At 43.6% G+C, this 12,855-nt stretch overlaps 1 protein-coding gene across 2 annotated transcripts in view; it reads right to left on the bottom strand.

The window, feature by feature from the left end:
* Positions 1 to 12,855, bottom strand: part of LOC135108164 (dolichol-phosphate mannosyltransferase subunit 3-like) — a 131,865-nt gene that overhangs the window by 41,540 nt on the left and 77,470 nt on the right. Inside the window, exon 1 of one of the 2 annotated variants that reach the window (XM_064018918.1) lies at positions 8,006 to 9,232. The exons of the other annotated variant lie outside the window; for it this stretch is intronic. The gene's annotated coding sequence lies outside the window, so the exon portion shown is untranslated. Of the gene's footprint in view, positions 1 to 8,005; positions 9,233 to 12,855 lie in introns of those variants that run through there. 2 annotated transcript variants of the gene reach the window in all.

Genomic DNA, 12,855 nt, shown 5'->3' with positions numbered 1-12,855 from the left:
CACACGCACACACGCGCACACACACACACACACACACACACACACACACACACAAATACGTATGTATCTAAACTTATTTACAATTACGTGTGGAGAAAGAGAGAGAGAGAGAGAGAGAGAGGAGAGAGAGAGAGAGAGAGAGAGAGAGAGAGAGAGAGAGAGAGAGAGAGAGAGAGAGAGAGAGAGAGAGAGAGAGAGAGAGAGGCAGAGAAGAGAGAGAGAGAGAGAGAGAGAGGGAGAGAGAGAGAGAGAGAGAGAGAGAGAGGAGAGAGAGGAGAGAGAGAGAGAGAGGCGAGAGAGAGAGAGAGGCAGAGAGAGAGAGAGAGAGAGAGGCAGGAGAGAGAGAGACCGAGAGAGGCGGCCGAGGAGGAGAGAGAGAGAGAGAGAGAGACAGAGAGAGAGAGAGAGAGAGAGAGAGAAGGAGAGAGAGAGAGAGAGAGAGAGAGAGAGAGAGAGAGAGAGACAACACACAAACACAACACAAACATACACAAACACAACACACACACACACACACACACACACACACACACACACACACACACACACACATACAGCGCCTATCTATTGTGCATCTCTTTATTTACCCCCCCTCTACTCATCCCCACCCCCTGCTGTCACCCCTACACCTCACAACACTCCCTCCAGACCCACACGTCTGCATGCATCTAGTGGCTTCAATGACCACCAATCACAAGGCGGGCAATAAACTGATCTCTTACACGCTTCTAACACCGCACACATTCCCCAGAACATCCCAGAATGTTTGACTTATCTCAAGCACCCCGCCTCTGCCCTCTAACCACCCCCACCCAACGCCCCAAACGGTCCCTGAACCAGCCTACCGCCTCTCCCCTCACTCCCCCACACCCCACGCTCCAAACGTCCCCTGAACCAGCCTAAGGACCCCTGCCGCCTCCCTGCCGCGTCATTACCTGCAGCCATTATGTAATTTGTTATGTCCGGTTGTTTAGTTAAGCTTCTATTATTATTCTGCTGTATTATGTCATTAATGGATATTAAGCCATTATCAACAGCCTTCCTCTTTATATTCTGTCTAGTTGTAATAATAATAATAACAATAATAACTGTTACGTCATCGATACTAGTAGTAGGAGTAGACGTAACAGGTAAGACAAGGTAATAGATAAATCTACCACACCGCCATTAACCACCACCACCACCACCACAAACAGCAACAACAAGCCCCTCCAACAAACAACAAATATAGTAAATTCTTACGTCTCTCTCTCAGCTTCTTTTTGCAGTTTGGGTCGCTTCTCATTCTGTGGTCGAAATAGAGGCAGTAGCCCACAAATATGGCGCTGCCACACCACACACCACACCCAGGGCATTGCGGTATCACACAACCATGCCTCGCGCCCTCACGCCCCTCAAAACGCTCGATAATAGTCTTTATTCAAGGGCCGTCTGCCTTTTCGACAAAAGAGCATCGCGTCTAGACACTTGGATTCTTTTTGTCCAAGTGAAATCTAGTTATTTCGACTTAATCATTTTTAAGTTTATGAATATCGTTATCTTTAAGTGTTTCTGATTTTTATCTCGTAAATTCTTAAGTTGCTCAAATTATCGAGATGGCGCAAGGGCAGAGTTTTTTTTTTTTTTTTAATGCAGGAGGGACACTGGCCAAGGGCAACAAAAATCCAATAAATAAAAAGCCTACTGAGATGCCAGTCCCAGAAAAGGGTCCAAAGCGGTATTCAAAAACTGAAGGCTAAGTGTCTTGAAACCTCCCTCTTGAAGGAATTCAAGTCATAGGAAGGTGAAAATACAGAAGCAGGCAGGGAGTTCGAGTTTACCAGAGAAAGGGATGAATGATTGAGAATACTGGTTGACTCTTGCATTAGAGAGATGGACAGAATAGGGGTGAGAGAAAGAAGAAAGTCATGTGCAGCAAGGCCACGGGAGGAGGGGAGGCATGCAGTTAGCAAGATCAGAAGAGCAGTTATCATGAAAACAGCGGAAGACAGCTAGAGATGCAACACTGCGGCGATGAGAGAGAGGCTGAAGACAGTCAGTTAGAGGAGAGGAGTTGATGAGACGAAAAGCTTTTGATTCCACCCTGTCTAGAAGAGCGGTATGAGTGGAACCCCCCCAGACATGTGAAGCATACTCCATACAAGGACGGATAACGCCCTTGTACAGAGTCAGCAGCTGGGGTGGGAGGGGTGAGAAGAACTGGCGGAGACGTCTCAGAACACCTAACTTCATAGAAGCTGTTTTAGCTAGAGATGAGATGTGGAGTTTCTAGTTCAGATAGGACAGACCGAGGATGTTCAATGTAGAAGAGGGGAACAGTTCAGTGTCATTGAAGAAGAGGGAATAGTTGTCTGGAAGGTTGTGTCGAGTTGATAGATGGAGGAATTGAGTTTTTGAGGCATTGAACAATACCAAGTTTGCTCTGCCCCAATCAGAAATTTTAGAAAGATCAGAAGTCAGGCGTTCTGTGGCTTCCCTGCGTGAAATGTTCACTTCCTGAAGGGTTGGACGTCTATGAAAAGACGTGGAAAAGTGCAGGGTGTTATCATTAGCGTAGGAGTGGATAGGACAAGAAGTTTAGTTTAGAAGGTCATTGATGAATAATAAGAAGAGAGTGGGTGACAGGACAGAACTCTGAGGAACACCACTGTTAATAGATTTAGGAGAAGAACAGTGACCGTCTACCACAGCAGCAATAGAACGGTCAGAAAGGAAACTTGAGATGAAGTTACAGATAGAAGGATAGAAGCCGTAGAAGGGTTTGGAAATCAAAGCTTTGTGCCAGACTCTATCAAAAGCTTTTGATATGTCCAAGGCAACAGCAAAAGTTTCACCAAAATCTCTAAAAGAGGATGACCAAGGCTCAGTAAGAAAAGCCAGATCACCAGTAGAGCGGCCTTGATGGAACCCATACTGGCGAACAGATTGAAGGCTGTAAAGTGATAGATGTTTAAGAATCTTCCTGTTGAGGATAAATTCAAAAACTTTAGATAGGCAGAAAATTAAAGCAATAGGAGATGTTTAAGAATCTTCCTGTTGAGGATAAATTCAAAAACTTTAGATAGGCAGAAAATTAAAGCAATAGAACGGTAGTCTGAGGGATTAGAACGGTTACCCTTTTTTAGAAACTGCCTAGGCTGAATGTAGACAAACTTCAAGGAAGAAGGAAAGGTAGATGTTGACAGACAGAGCTGAAAGAGTTTGACTAGGCAGGGTGCAAGCACAGAGGCACAGTTTTGGAGAACAATAGGAGAAACCCCATCAGGTCCATAAGCCTTCCGAGGGTTTAGGCCAGCGAGGGCACGGAAAATATCATTGCAAAGAATTTTAATAGGTAGCATGAAGTAGTCAGAGGGTGGAGGAGATTTTTTCACGGGTACCTGCGCAGTGTCTGGAGTGTGACAAGTCCTTGTAGGTATAATAGACTTGATGAGGTTGTCCTGTATATGTTACGGTAAGATCTGGTGAGTTTGTGGTGTTTAAGTTACGTTATTTGGGTTATTGGTGTGTGTGTGTGTGGCCAAAATACACCAAAGCACACTCAAAACACACCAAGCCATCCACAAAGCTCACCCAAACACACCCAAACCGCACTCAAAAAACCCCGAAACCTACTCAAAACATCCTTAAATACAACAAAACTCACCCAGACACACCCAAGACACTCAAAACACCCCTAAATATAATAAAACTCATCCACTCAAACATCCAAACACACCCAAAACACCGCACAACGCCCTAGAATACCCACAAAACTCACCCAAACACACTCAAAATATCCAAAACACTCAAAACACTCAACACCCCGAACTACACAAAACTCACCCAAACACACTCAAAACACTCAAAACATCCAAAGCACACCCAAAACACCCCAAAACTCGCCCTCCCCCACTACTCATCACTACCATCACTAGCATGCACGCGCACCTCAGACCCGTATTCTGAAAAGCTTTTCTCTCTCCATACGATTATTTTCAAAGGACATGATTTGCCGATTTCTCAAGAGTGTTTTTTTTTTTTTTAATAATGTAGAAATCTTGTCAACCTGTCACTAGAACCATAAGAAGACACTTAAAATCTCATGTAACTTCAACTAGTCTTTACAATGCTGACGAGGTGCGGCGTAGAAGCGTTTCAAAATACGGTTGTCAACAGTACGAGTGTTGTGCTAAAGGCAGTCTCGAAGTCCCCCACCACTCGCCATCCCTTCAGTCACACACAGGTAGAGGAGCCCAGCCAGTCACCAACAGGTAGGGGGAGCCCAGCCAGTCACCAACAGGTAGGAGAGCCTCGCTAGTCACCAAGCAGCATGGGAGCCACAGTGAAGTGCGTGCTCTTAACAGGCATGGACAGCAACACCAATTTATTTATTTCTTTTTATTTCTTTTATTTTTTTTTAGCGTTTAACCTCAATGAACAACCTTCAGCATCCCAGCATACAGCATCCCAGAACCACTACAGGATTACATACACGTTTAGTTCCATAATTACATTTCATCCACATGTGTATTTTTACAGTAGGACCGCGCGGGCATTGGAGATTAAGGGGTCCTCAGGCTCACGGGTTCGAATTCTTGCCACGGTAGGAGGTTAGGAAGGGCATCCACTCAGGGTAACGGTTTTCAAATACCAAATCCAAAGCCCTGGCAGCTCTGGCAGATGAAGGAAACCAGATATAAAAACCGAATAAATAAATAGATAGATAAATAAATAAAGACTCGTGCTGCATCATTTTTCTCCACGAGGGAATCAGTATTGCGCTGTTTGGTCAATGTGCTGAGGATCTGTGACAGACTCGTGCAGGCAGAGAGTGGTAAGGAAGTACTGATGGTTAAGCCAGTAAATAGACGCTTTAATCAGCCCTGGCAGCTCGGCGATTCTTGGCTATAGTGTATTCTTAGCATTCCTATAATGCATTTGATCTAAGTTTGCTCGTATTAAGAAGGAAATATAGAAGATAAAATAAGGACAATGTAATAGCTCAGTTGATTTATGAAGGTGTGTGTTGGTAAGTGTGAGAACGTGAGTGTGAGAGCATGTGAAAGTGTGTGTGTGTGTGTGTGTAGGTGTGAGAATGTAAAGGCAAGAGAGAGTAAGAGGAAAAGGACACCCTGATGTACACAGGAAGAGAACGACACACACACACACACACACACACACACACACACACACACCGCGGAGTGTAGTGGATAGCACGCTCACAACCAAGGAGGCCTGGATTCGAGTGCCGGGCGCGGCGAGGCAAATGGGCGAGCCTCTTAATGTGTAGCCCCTGTTCACCTAGCGGCAAGTAGGTACGGGATGTAACCCAAGGGGTTGTGACCTCCCTGTCCCGGCGTGTGGTGTGTCAGTGGTCTCAGTCCTACCCAAAGATCGGTCCATGAGCTCTGAGCTTTTTCCGTATGGGAACGGCTGGCTGGGTTTCCAGCGGACGACCGTAGGTGAATCACACACACAGGAAGGACGTTATCAAACACGAGCCGTTGTATATTTACGTTCGTCAGTTTATCTGTTTTGTTCGCAAGTTAAACACAACACACACACACACACACACACACACACACACACACACACACACACAGAACAGCACACACACACACAGAACAGAACACAACACAACACAACACACACTTCTCTCTCTCTCTCTCTCTCTCTCTCTCTCTCTCTCTCTCTCTCTCTCTCTCTCTCTCTCTCTCTCTCTCTCTCTCTGTGTGTGTGTGTGTTCTCTCTCTCTCTGTGTGTTCTCTCTCTCTCTGTGTGTGTGTGTGTTCTCTCTCTCTCTCTCTCTCTCTCTCTCTCTCTCTCTCTCTCTCTCTCTCTCTCTCTCTCTGTGTGTGTGTGTGTTCTCTCTCTCTCTCTCTGTGTGTTCTCTCTCTCTCTCTCTGTGTGTATATATATATATATATATATATATATATATATATATATATGTATATATATATATATATATATATATATATATATATATATATATATATATATATATATATATATATATATATATATATATATATATATATATATATATATATATATATATATATATGTGTGTGTGTGTGTGTGTGTGTGTGCGTGCGCGCGCGCGCGACATGAATTTTAAAGACCAAGAAGAAATTAGTTAAGTTGATGTCGAGGCACATCCAAATATATTCATGCTTATTCACAACTCCCTCTTACTCTTACTCCTCTCTTACTCTCTCTCTTTCTCTTTCTCTCTCTCTCTCTCTCTTTCTCTCTCTCTCTCTTACTCCCTCTTTCTCTCTCTCTCTCTTTCTCTCTCTCTCTCTCTCTCTCTCTCTCTCTCTCTCTCTCTCTCTCTCTCTCTCTCTCTCTGACTTCCCAGCATTGGTTCCGTTCTTTCTTGGAATCAGGGATTCCCGCCAACTGCAGGCAGAAGCACGTATCCTCCCAGTTTTTTTTTTTTTGTTTGCTGTTGCTGCTGTTTGTTCATATTACTACTACTACTACTACTGCTGGTACTCATACTGCTGTTGCTGCTGCTGTTACTCCTACTACTGACAATGGCGCTGAATTGAATAACTCTGTCGTACAGGAGATTTGTAAAGAATTTCATATCAAGAAATGTAACATTGTTCCTCACTCGCCCAGTTCAAACGGCAAAGTAGAGCATTGTATTAAACGTATCCTTGACGTCGTGCGTTACATAACAAGCAAAGCACTCCTGGGACGAATGGCTTCATCAGATAGCCTGCTCTTTCAACTCAGTAATCCACTCCACCATCAACCAGTCCCCACATTTCATGCGGTTTGGTACCGACAAGCGTCTTCCATATGAATTTCTCCACAGGTCCGTATTATGAAACACTTCTGGCCACACCCCCACTATTTTCAAAAGGCTCTAGTTGAAGTTACACGGCTTTTCAAGGGTGTTTTCACGGTTCTATTGACAGATTACAAGATTTTTACATTATTAACAGGAGAAACACTTTAGAGAACCCAGCTTATCTCTGTGGCCTTTGAAAACAGTCGTGATGGGAGAGCAAAGCGTTTCTGAATAATGGCCAATGATGTGCCGCCGCCGCCGCTGCTAGGTCCGGGCCTTTCCCCTTGGTGGCGACCAGCCAACTCCGGGAGTGACTACGCCAGGAAACACGAATGTACGGGTCGGGCCGTGTGAGTCATTTCCTCCATACACACAAAGCACACATTAAGGAAGCGACTGGCCTCTTTCTCGTGTTCAGGAGCACCCGACCTGACACTGATTAACTAATGCACTTCTATTTCATGTTTTAATAATCGTGATTTTAGCCTTTTCATAAAATAGTTACCTGTTAAGAAATAATTGTAAGGCAAGCCGTCATATTATGGTATATGCACGGACGCATTCGTAATTTTCTTGGTAAATAAACCATGAATTGTAAAATGTTAGGTCACTAATACAGCAACACTCCGGCTCGTATTCCGTAACGCCTTGTTTTTCCTAGACGAACTGTTTCATAAAGTCACGGAGAGGATTAGTCAGGTTCTCATGTGCGTTTCTTCTCAATGGCGATGCAGAATCCTTTTTAAACCATCACATCCATGGAAACACTTATGAAATAACGGTAACCTCCAATTGAACTTCTCATTGGTTGATCCTACGTTTTATCTCATCATTTTTCCTCGTGTTCACCAAAATGTTCTCATGATTCCTCCTCGTGTTCACAAAAATGTCCTGATACATGTTACAACATAATTTAGAAAGACCACTAGCAGCAAAAAAGATTGATCAAATATCTCATATCTCTTAGTATCCCGTAGTGTCATTCCTGCTCAGTAAAATCGACAAATCTCGGAATTTTGTGGTTTCCTTCCATCTAAGTATAAAAAAAATCTTCCTATCCCGTAGTTTCATTCCTGCTCAGTAAAATCGACACGGATTCCCCCAAACAACACGTATCACATTGCCATTATGGGTCACAGAGTTAAGGCAGTCCAAGATAAGACGCTACAATGATTGAGAACACGGCCATGAGTTACATTCAGGAGGCAGACCACTTACCGACAACACCGGAGTCTCGTCTTGATCACAAAGGACCGTCGCCTCGCTCTTCCCTCCTGGCTGATCTTCACGTGACCTCTACAGCTTTTGTCGCTTGTTACCTCTTCCCTCTTTCTCTTCCGTTATGTTGGTTTAGCTTCATTTTCTGTTGCATGATATATATTTTTATTTATTTTCTTTAATTCATTTCTTAGTTGTTTCCTCTTGTTCTCCTTCTCTTACTTGCTTCACTTTCTTCTTTGTGCGATTTTCGATTTTTTTTTTTTTTCAATTCATTTACAATGTATTACTTTATTCTATTTTTCTTCCTTAACTTTTTTTATTGTACGATTTTTCTTTCCCTACACTACTCTTATAATCCTTTACTTTATTTTGTTGATCTCTTTTCTTCTTTTCTTTCTTCTTGTCACTTTTTTGTTGCACGATTTTACTTTTCATACACAACACTCACACTTCTTTCTTTTTTTTATTTTCCCTCTTATTCTTCCTTTCTTCCTTCATTTTTCTTTGTTGTATGATTACGTCTTTTTCCAAATTTCACTTATAATCCCTTAATTTCCTTTTTAGATCTCTCTCTCTTGCTCCTTCCCTTTTATTTTTTCCGTCACTTTTCTTATTGCATAGTTTTGTTTTTCACTCATAATCGTTATCGGAAGCTGACAGGCAAGAGGCAAGGGAAGATTAGCACAACACTTCTATAACTTTTAACACTCCTTAGTGGAAGTTACTGTGGCTTTCAAGGATGTATTCATGTTTCTTGTGCAAATTTAACAAGCATTCTTCAACAACAGTAGAAACACTCATAATTATGCAATCAATCCTCTCTTTGGCTTTGAAAAACAATGCTGATGAGAGAACAAAGTCAGTGTCTAAGAGAGAAAGAAGCCATAGCATTCAGAGTTACGCTTGCATTTGGAAACGCTTCGTTCTTTCACCACGATTAATTTCAAAGGCCACAGAAATTATTATCCGGGTTCTCAAGACTGTTTCTCCTCTTAATACTATAAAAATCTTGCTAATCTGTCGCTAGAATCATAAGAACACACTTAAAAGCCCGTGCAACTTCAACAATAGCCTTTTGAATGTAATGAAGATGCGGCGCAGAAGTGTTTCAGAACATGGTTGATAATGTGAATCACAGGAACTCTGCCGAAGTGAGCCAGGCTATAGGAAATGGACGCACTAGGACTACACGGCTGCTTTGCTTGTCTTGGTCGTCTCGCTGCTGGCGTGCCGTGTCTCCCCCTGCGCCAGACCGTCTCGCATCATTGAGTGGTGACACTTTCGAAGCTTCACTTGAGTTCGAGTAGTTTGAATACCGAGTTATTATTCCACCCGTCTGACCCTTGCAGACGAAATTTGATTATCCTCGGTTGGAGGAAAAGATGAGATGAGATGAGAAGAGGAATAAGGACACAAGACGAGGTGGAGGGTTGGATGGAATGAAGGAGGGAGAAGGTGAGGGGGTAAGGAAAGGTGAGGAGGGAAGGAGGAGGGAAAAGTGGAAAGAGTTTTGGTGAAGAAGAAGAAGAAGAAGAAGAAGAAGAAGAAGATTATAGCAGTAGCAGTAGTAGCGATATGAGGCTTCTCCTAACCAAACCTTTGGTGGAGTCCACAAAACTCGTTAAAAATGCGAAACAGTATAGCCTTCATTTAGTGAACGGATAGCCAGCCTCCTTTCGAATTGTACTACTGTTTTTCATATGTGCATTAAACTACTCTTCTAATAGGTACCCTTCTTTCGCCCTACCTTTCTTCCCACTAAAAAAAGAAAAAAAGGTGGACTTTGTAAAATCAACCAAGACAGTATTGACTTCCTAAGGCCGTGTTCACCACCACAGGGATACGAGAAGCAGCTGTTCTTGTTCCTACCTGTGATCTATTCTTGAACTCGGTACATTATAAACGGGTCAGCCGTGAGACGAGGAGGTATGATATATTTGTTAAGAGAAAATATATGTATATGTACAAATAACTAATATAATGGCATAAAATAAGGTGTAATGAATACGTCTTGTATGCTTAGCAGTTACACACGCCACTACCGTCACGAGACAGAATAATAAGTTTCCCAATCCATTAATCTTTGAGTAGGTTTATAGTTGTTAGCAATGATAGGATAAGATGTTTTGGAGCTTTGATATTTTAGTGGACTACAGTACTGTCACAGGAAATATTTCAGAAATTGAGTTTTTTTTTTGTCTTCTTGTTGTTTTTACCTACATGTAATGCACTGTGGTCAATAAACGATCTATCCATCTATCTATCTATTTACAAAAAAAAGTACACAATGGTTCGCTGCAGCGGCATCACGACGAGCAATTGTGCATGAGTCTGTGCTTGTGGTTCATGAGACCGCGGCAAGACTGTATAGGCGCGATTCCCAATTCTCCCTTACTAGCCTCTCCCTCCCTATTCTCCACGCGTTAACCTGTTCATCTCACCGGCCTCCACATCCGTGCTCACTCCCCTACCCTTCCTGCTGGACGCCCTCCCCCACTACTCACCAATGCCAGCATGCACGCGCACCTCAGGCCTATATTCTGAAACCCTTTGCTCTCTCCATACGATTATTTTCAAAGGTCACAGAGATGATTAGCCGAGTTCTCAAGAGTGTTTCTTCTGTTAATAATGTAGAAATCTTGTCAACCTGTTACTAGAACCATAAGAAGACACTTAAAAACTCATGTAACTTCAACTAGTCTTTACAATGCTGAGGAGGCGCGGCGCAGAAGTGTTTCAGAATACGGTTGCCAACAGTACAAGTGTTGTGCTAAAGGCAGTCTCGAAGTCCCCCACCACTCGCCATCCCTTCAGTCACCCACAGGTAGAGGAGCCCAGCCAGTCACCAAGAGGTAGGAGAGCCGCGTTGGGGTCCCATCATGACCTGAGAGATGTCAAGAAAATTCAAGAGGCCACGCGCGCGGTGCTCACTCAGGATTACAAGAACATTTGATATGGAAGCTTCGGAGCGAGGGAATGACAGGCGGGGTGATCGAGTGTTGTGTAATGTCAATCGACTGATTTCCCTGTCCTTTTTTTTTAATTATTTTGCAAACAAAGGAGATTTTTCATAAGAATATAAGAGAAGCAGCAAGAAGCAACCAGGCTTACTCGTGGCAGTCTCTATAAATAAGGTTGATACCAAAAGGCTTATCCACGCAAATCTTTGGATTTGTTGACACACCTCATGGCCGGATACATGTTATGGCGGACGCACGTGCAGCTGCAGGGACTGAGTCAAGTATCTGGACAGACTCAAACAGAGCGCCTGGTGCAATTGGCTGGCCGTCAGTACCGCCTAGGCCCTAGAGGTTGGCGATGGCCCTTGTGGCGCAGGAATGGGTGCACCAGCGTCCTGGGTTGACTGGAGTGCACAAGTTCACCACTCTCCACAGAGGGCGCAGTAGGGAGGTGGCCGCACTGCTCTGCATCACCTCCATCACCATCATGCCGAAGCTGTACACGTCGACGGAAGAAAACGTTGGCTTCAGCATTACTACCTCCGGCGCCAGCCAATTGTAGCCCATTGGTTTGCTCTTCTCGGCCTCCTCGTCGTCGTCGTTACACTAGACGCAGTCCTCGTCCTAGTGTCTGCGCACTCCAAGTGAAGGTGCGCTCCTTACCCTCACTGTCTCTCACCAGCTCACCGGCGACCTACCCGAAGCGGCACGCCAAGCCCAGGTCGATCTGATGAAACATCGACTCGTCGTTGGGCGCGATGCCCTTGGCGTAAATCTCCCCGATAAGACGCGCAAGGGAATCAATATTGCATTGTTTGGTCAACGTGCTGAAGTGACAGACCCGTGTAGGCAGAGAGTGGTAAGGAAGTACTTGATGGTTAAGCCAGTAAACAGACGCTTTAATCAGCCCTGGCAGCTCGGCGATTCTTGGCTATAGTGTATTCTTAGCATTCCAATAATGCATTTAATCTAAGTTTGCTCGTATTAAGAAGAAAATAAATAACAAGAGGATGTGTGTGTGTGTGGGTGTGGGTAAGTGTGAGAACGTGAGTGTGAGAGCGTGTGAAAGTGTGTGTGTGTGTGTGTGTGTAGGTGTGAGAATGTAAAGGCAAGAGAGAGTAAGAGGAAAAGGACACCCTGATGTACACAGGAAGAGAACGACACACACACACACACACACACACACACACAGGAAGGACGTTATCAAAGACGAGCCGTTGTATATTTACGTTCGTCAGTTTGTCTGTTTGTGTGACTGTATATCTGTCTGTTCGCAAGCTAAATACACACACACACACACACACACACACACACAAACACTGAGAGAGACACACATATGAATTTTAAAGACAAAGAAGAAACTAGTTAAGTGTTGAGGCACATCCAAACATATTAATGGTTTTTCACGAGTCTCTCTCTCTCTCTCTCTCTCTCTCTCTCTCTCTCTCTCTCTCTCTCTCTCTCTCTCTCTCTCTCTCTCTCTCTCTCTCTCTCTCTCTCTCCTGCATTTCCCAGCATTGGTTCCCTCCATTCTTGGTTAATTTATGCCCACAGGGATTCCCACCAGCTACAGGCAGAGGCGTGTATCCTCCCAGTGTTGTTTTTTTTTGTTTTGTTTGCTGCTGTTGTTTGTTTGTTTGTACTACTACTACTACTACTACTACTACTACTACTATTACTACTACTCATAATAATAATAATAATAATAATAATGATAATAATAATAATTTTACTACTACTACTACTACTACTACTACTACTACTACTACTACTACTGCTGCTGCTACTACTACTACTACTACTACTACCGCCATTACTAGTACTATTACTACTACTACTAATAATAATTTAACTACTACTGCTACTACTACTATTACTACTACTACT

This window comes from Scylla paramamosain, chromosome 16 (assembly GCF_035594125.1).
Source record: "Scylla paramamosain isolate STU-SP2022 chromosome 16, ASM3559412v1, whole genome shotgun sequence".
Classification (NCBI taxonomy): Eukaryota; Metazoa; Arthropoda; class Malacostraca; order Decapoda; family Portunidae; genus Scylla; species Scylla paramamosain.
Note: the sequence above shows the minus strand (reverse complement) of the source record. Positions and strands in the feature narration are given on the sequence as shown.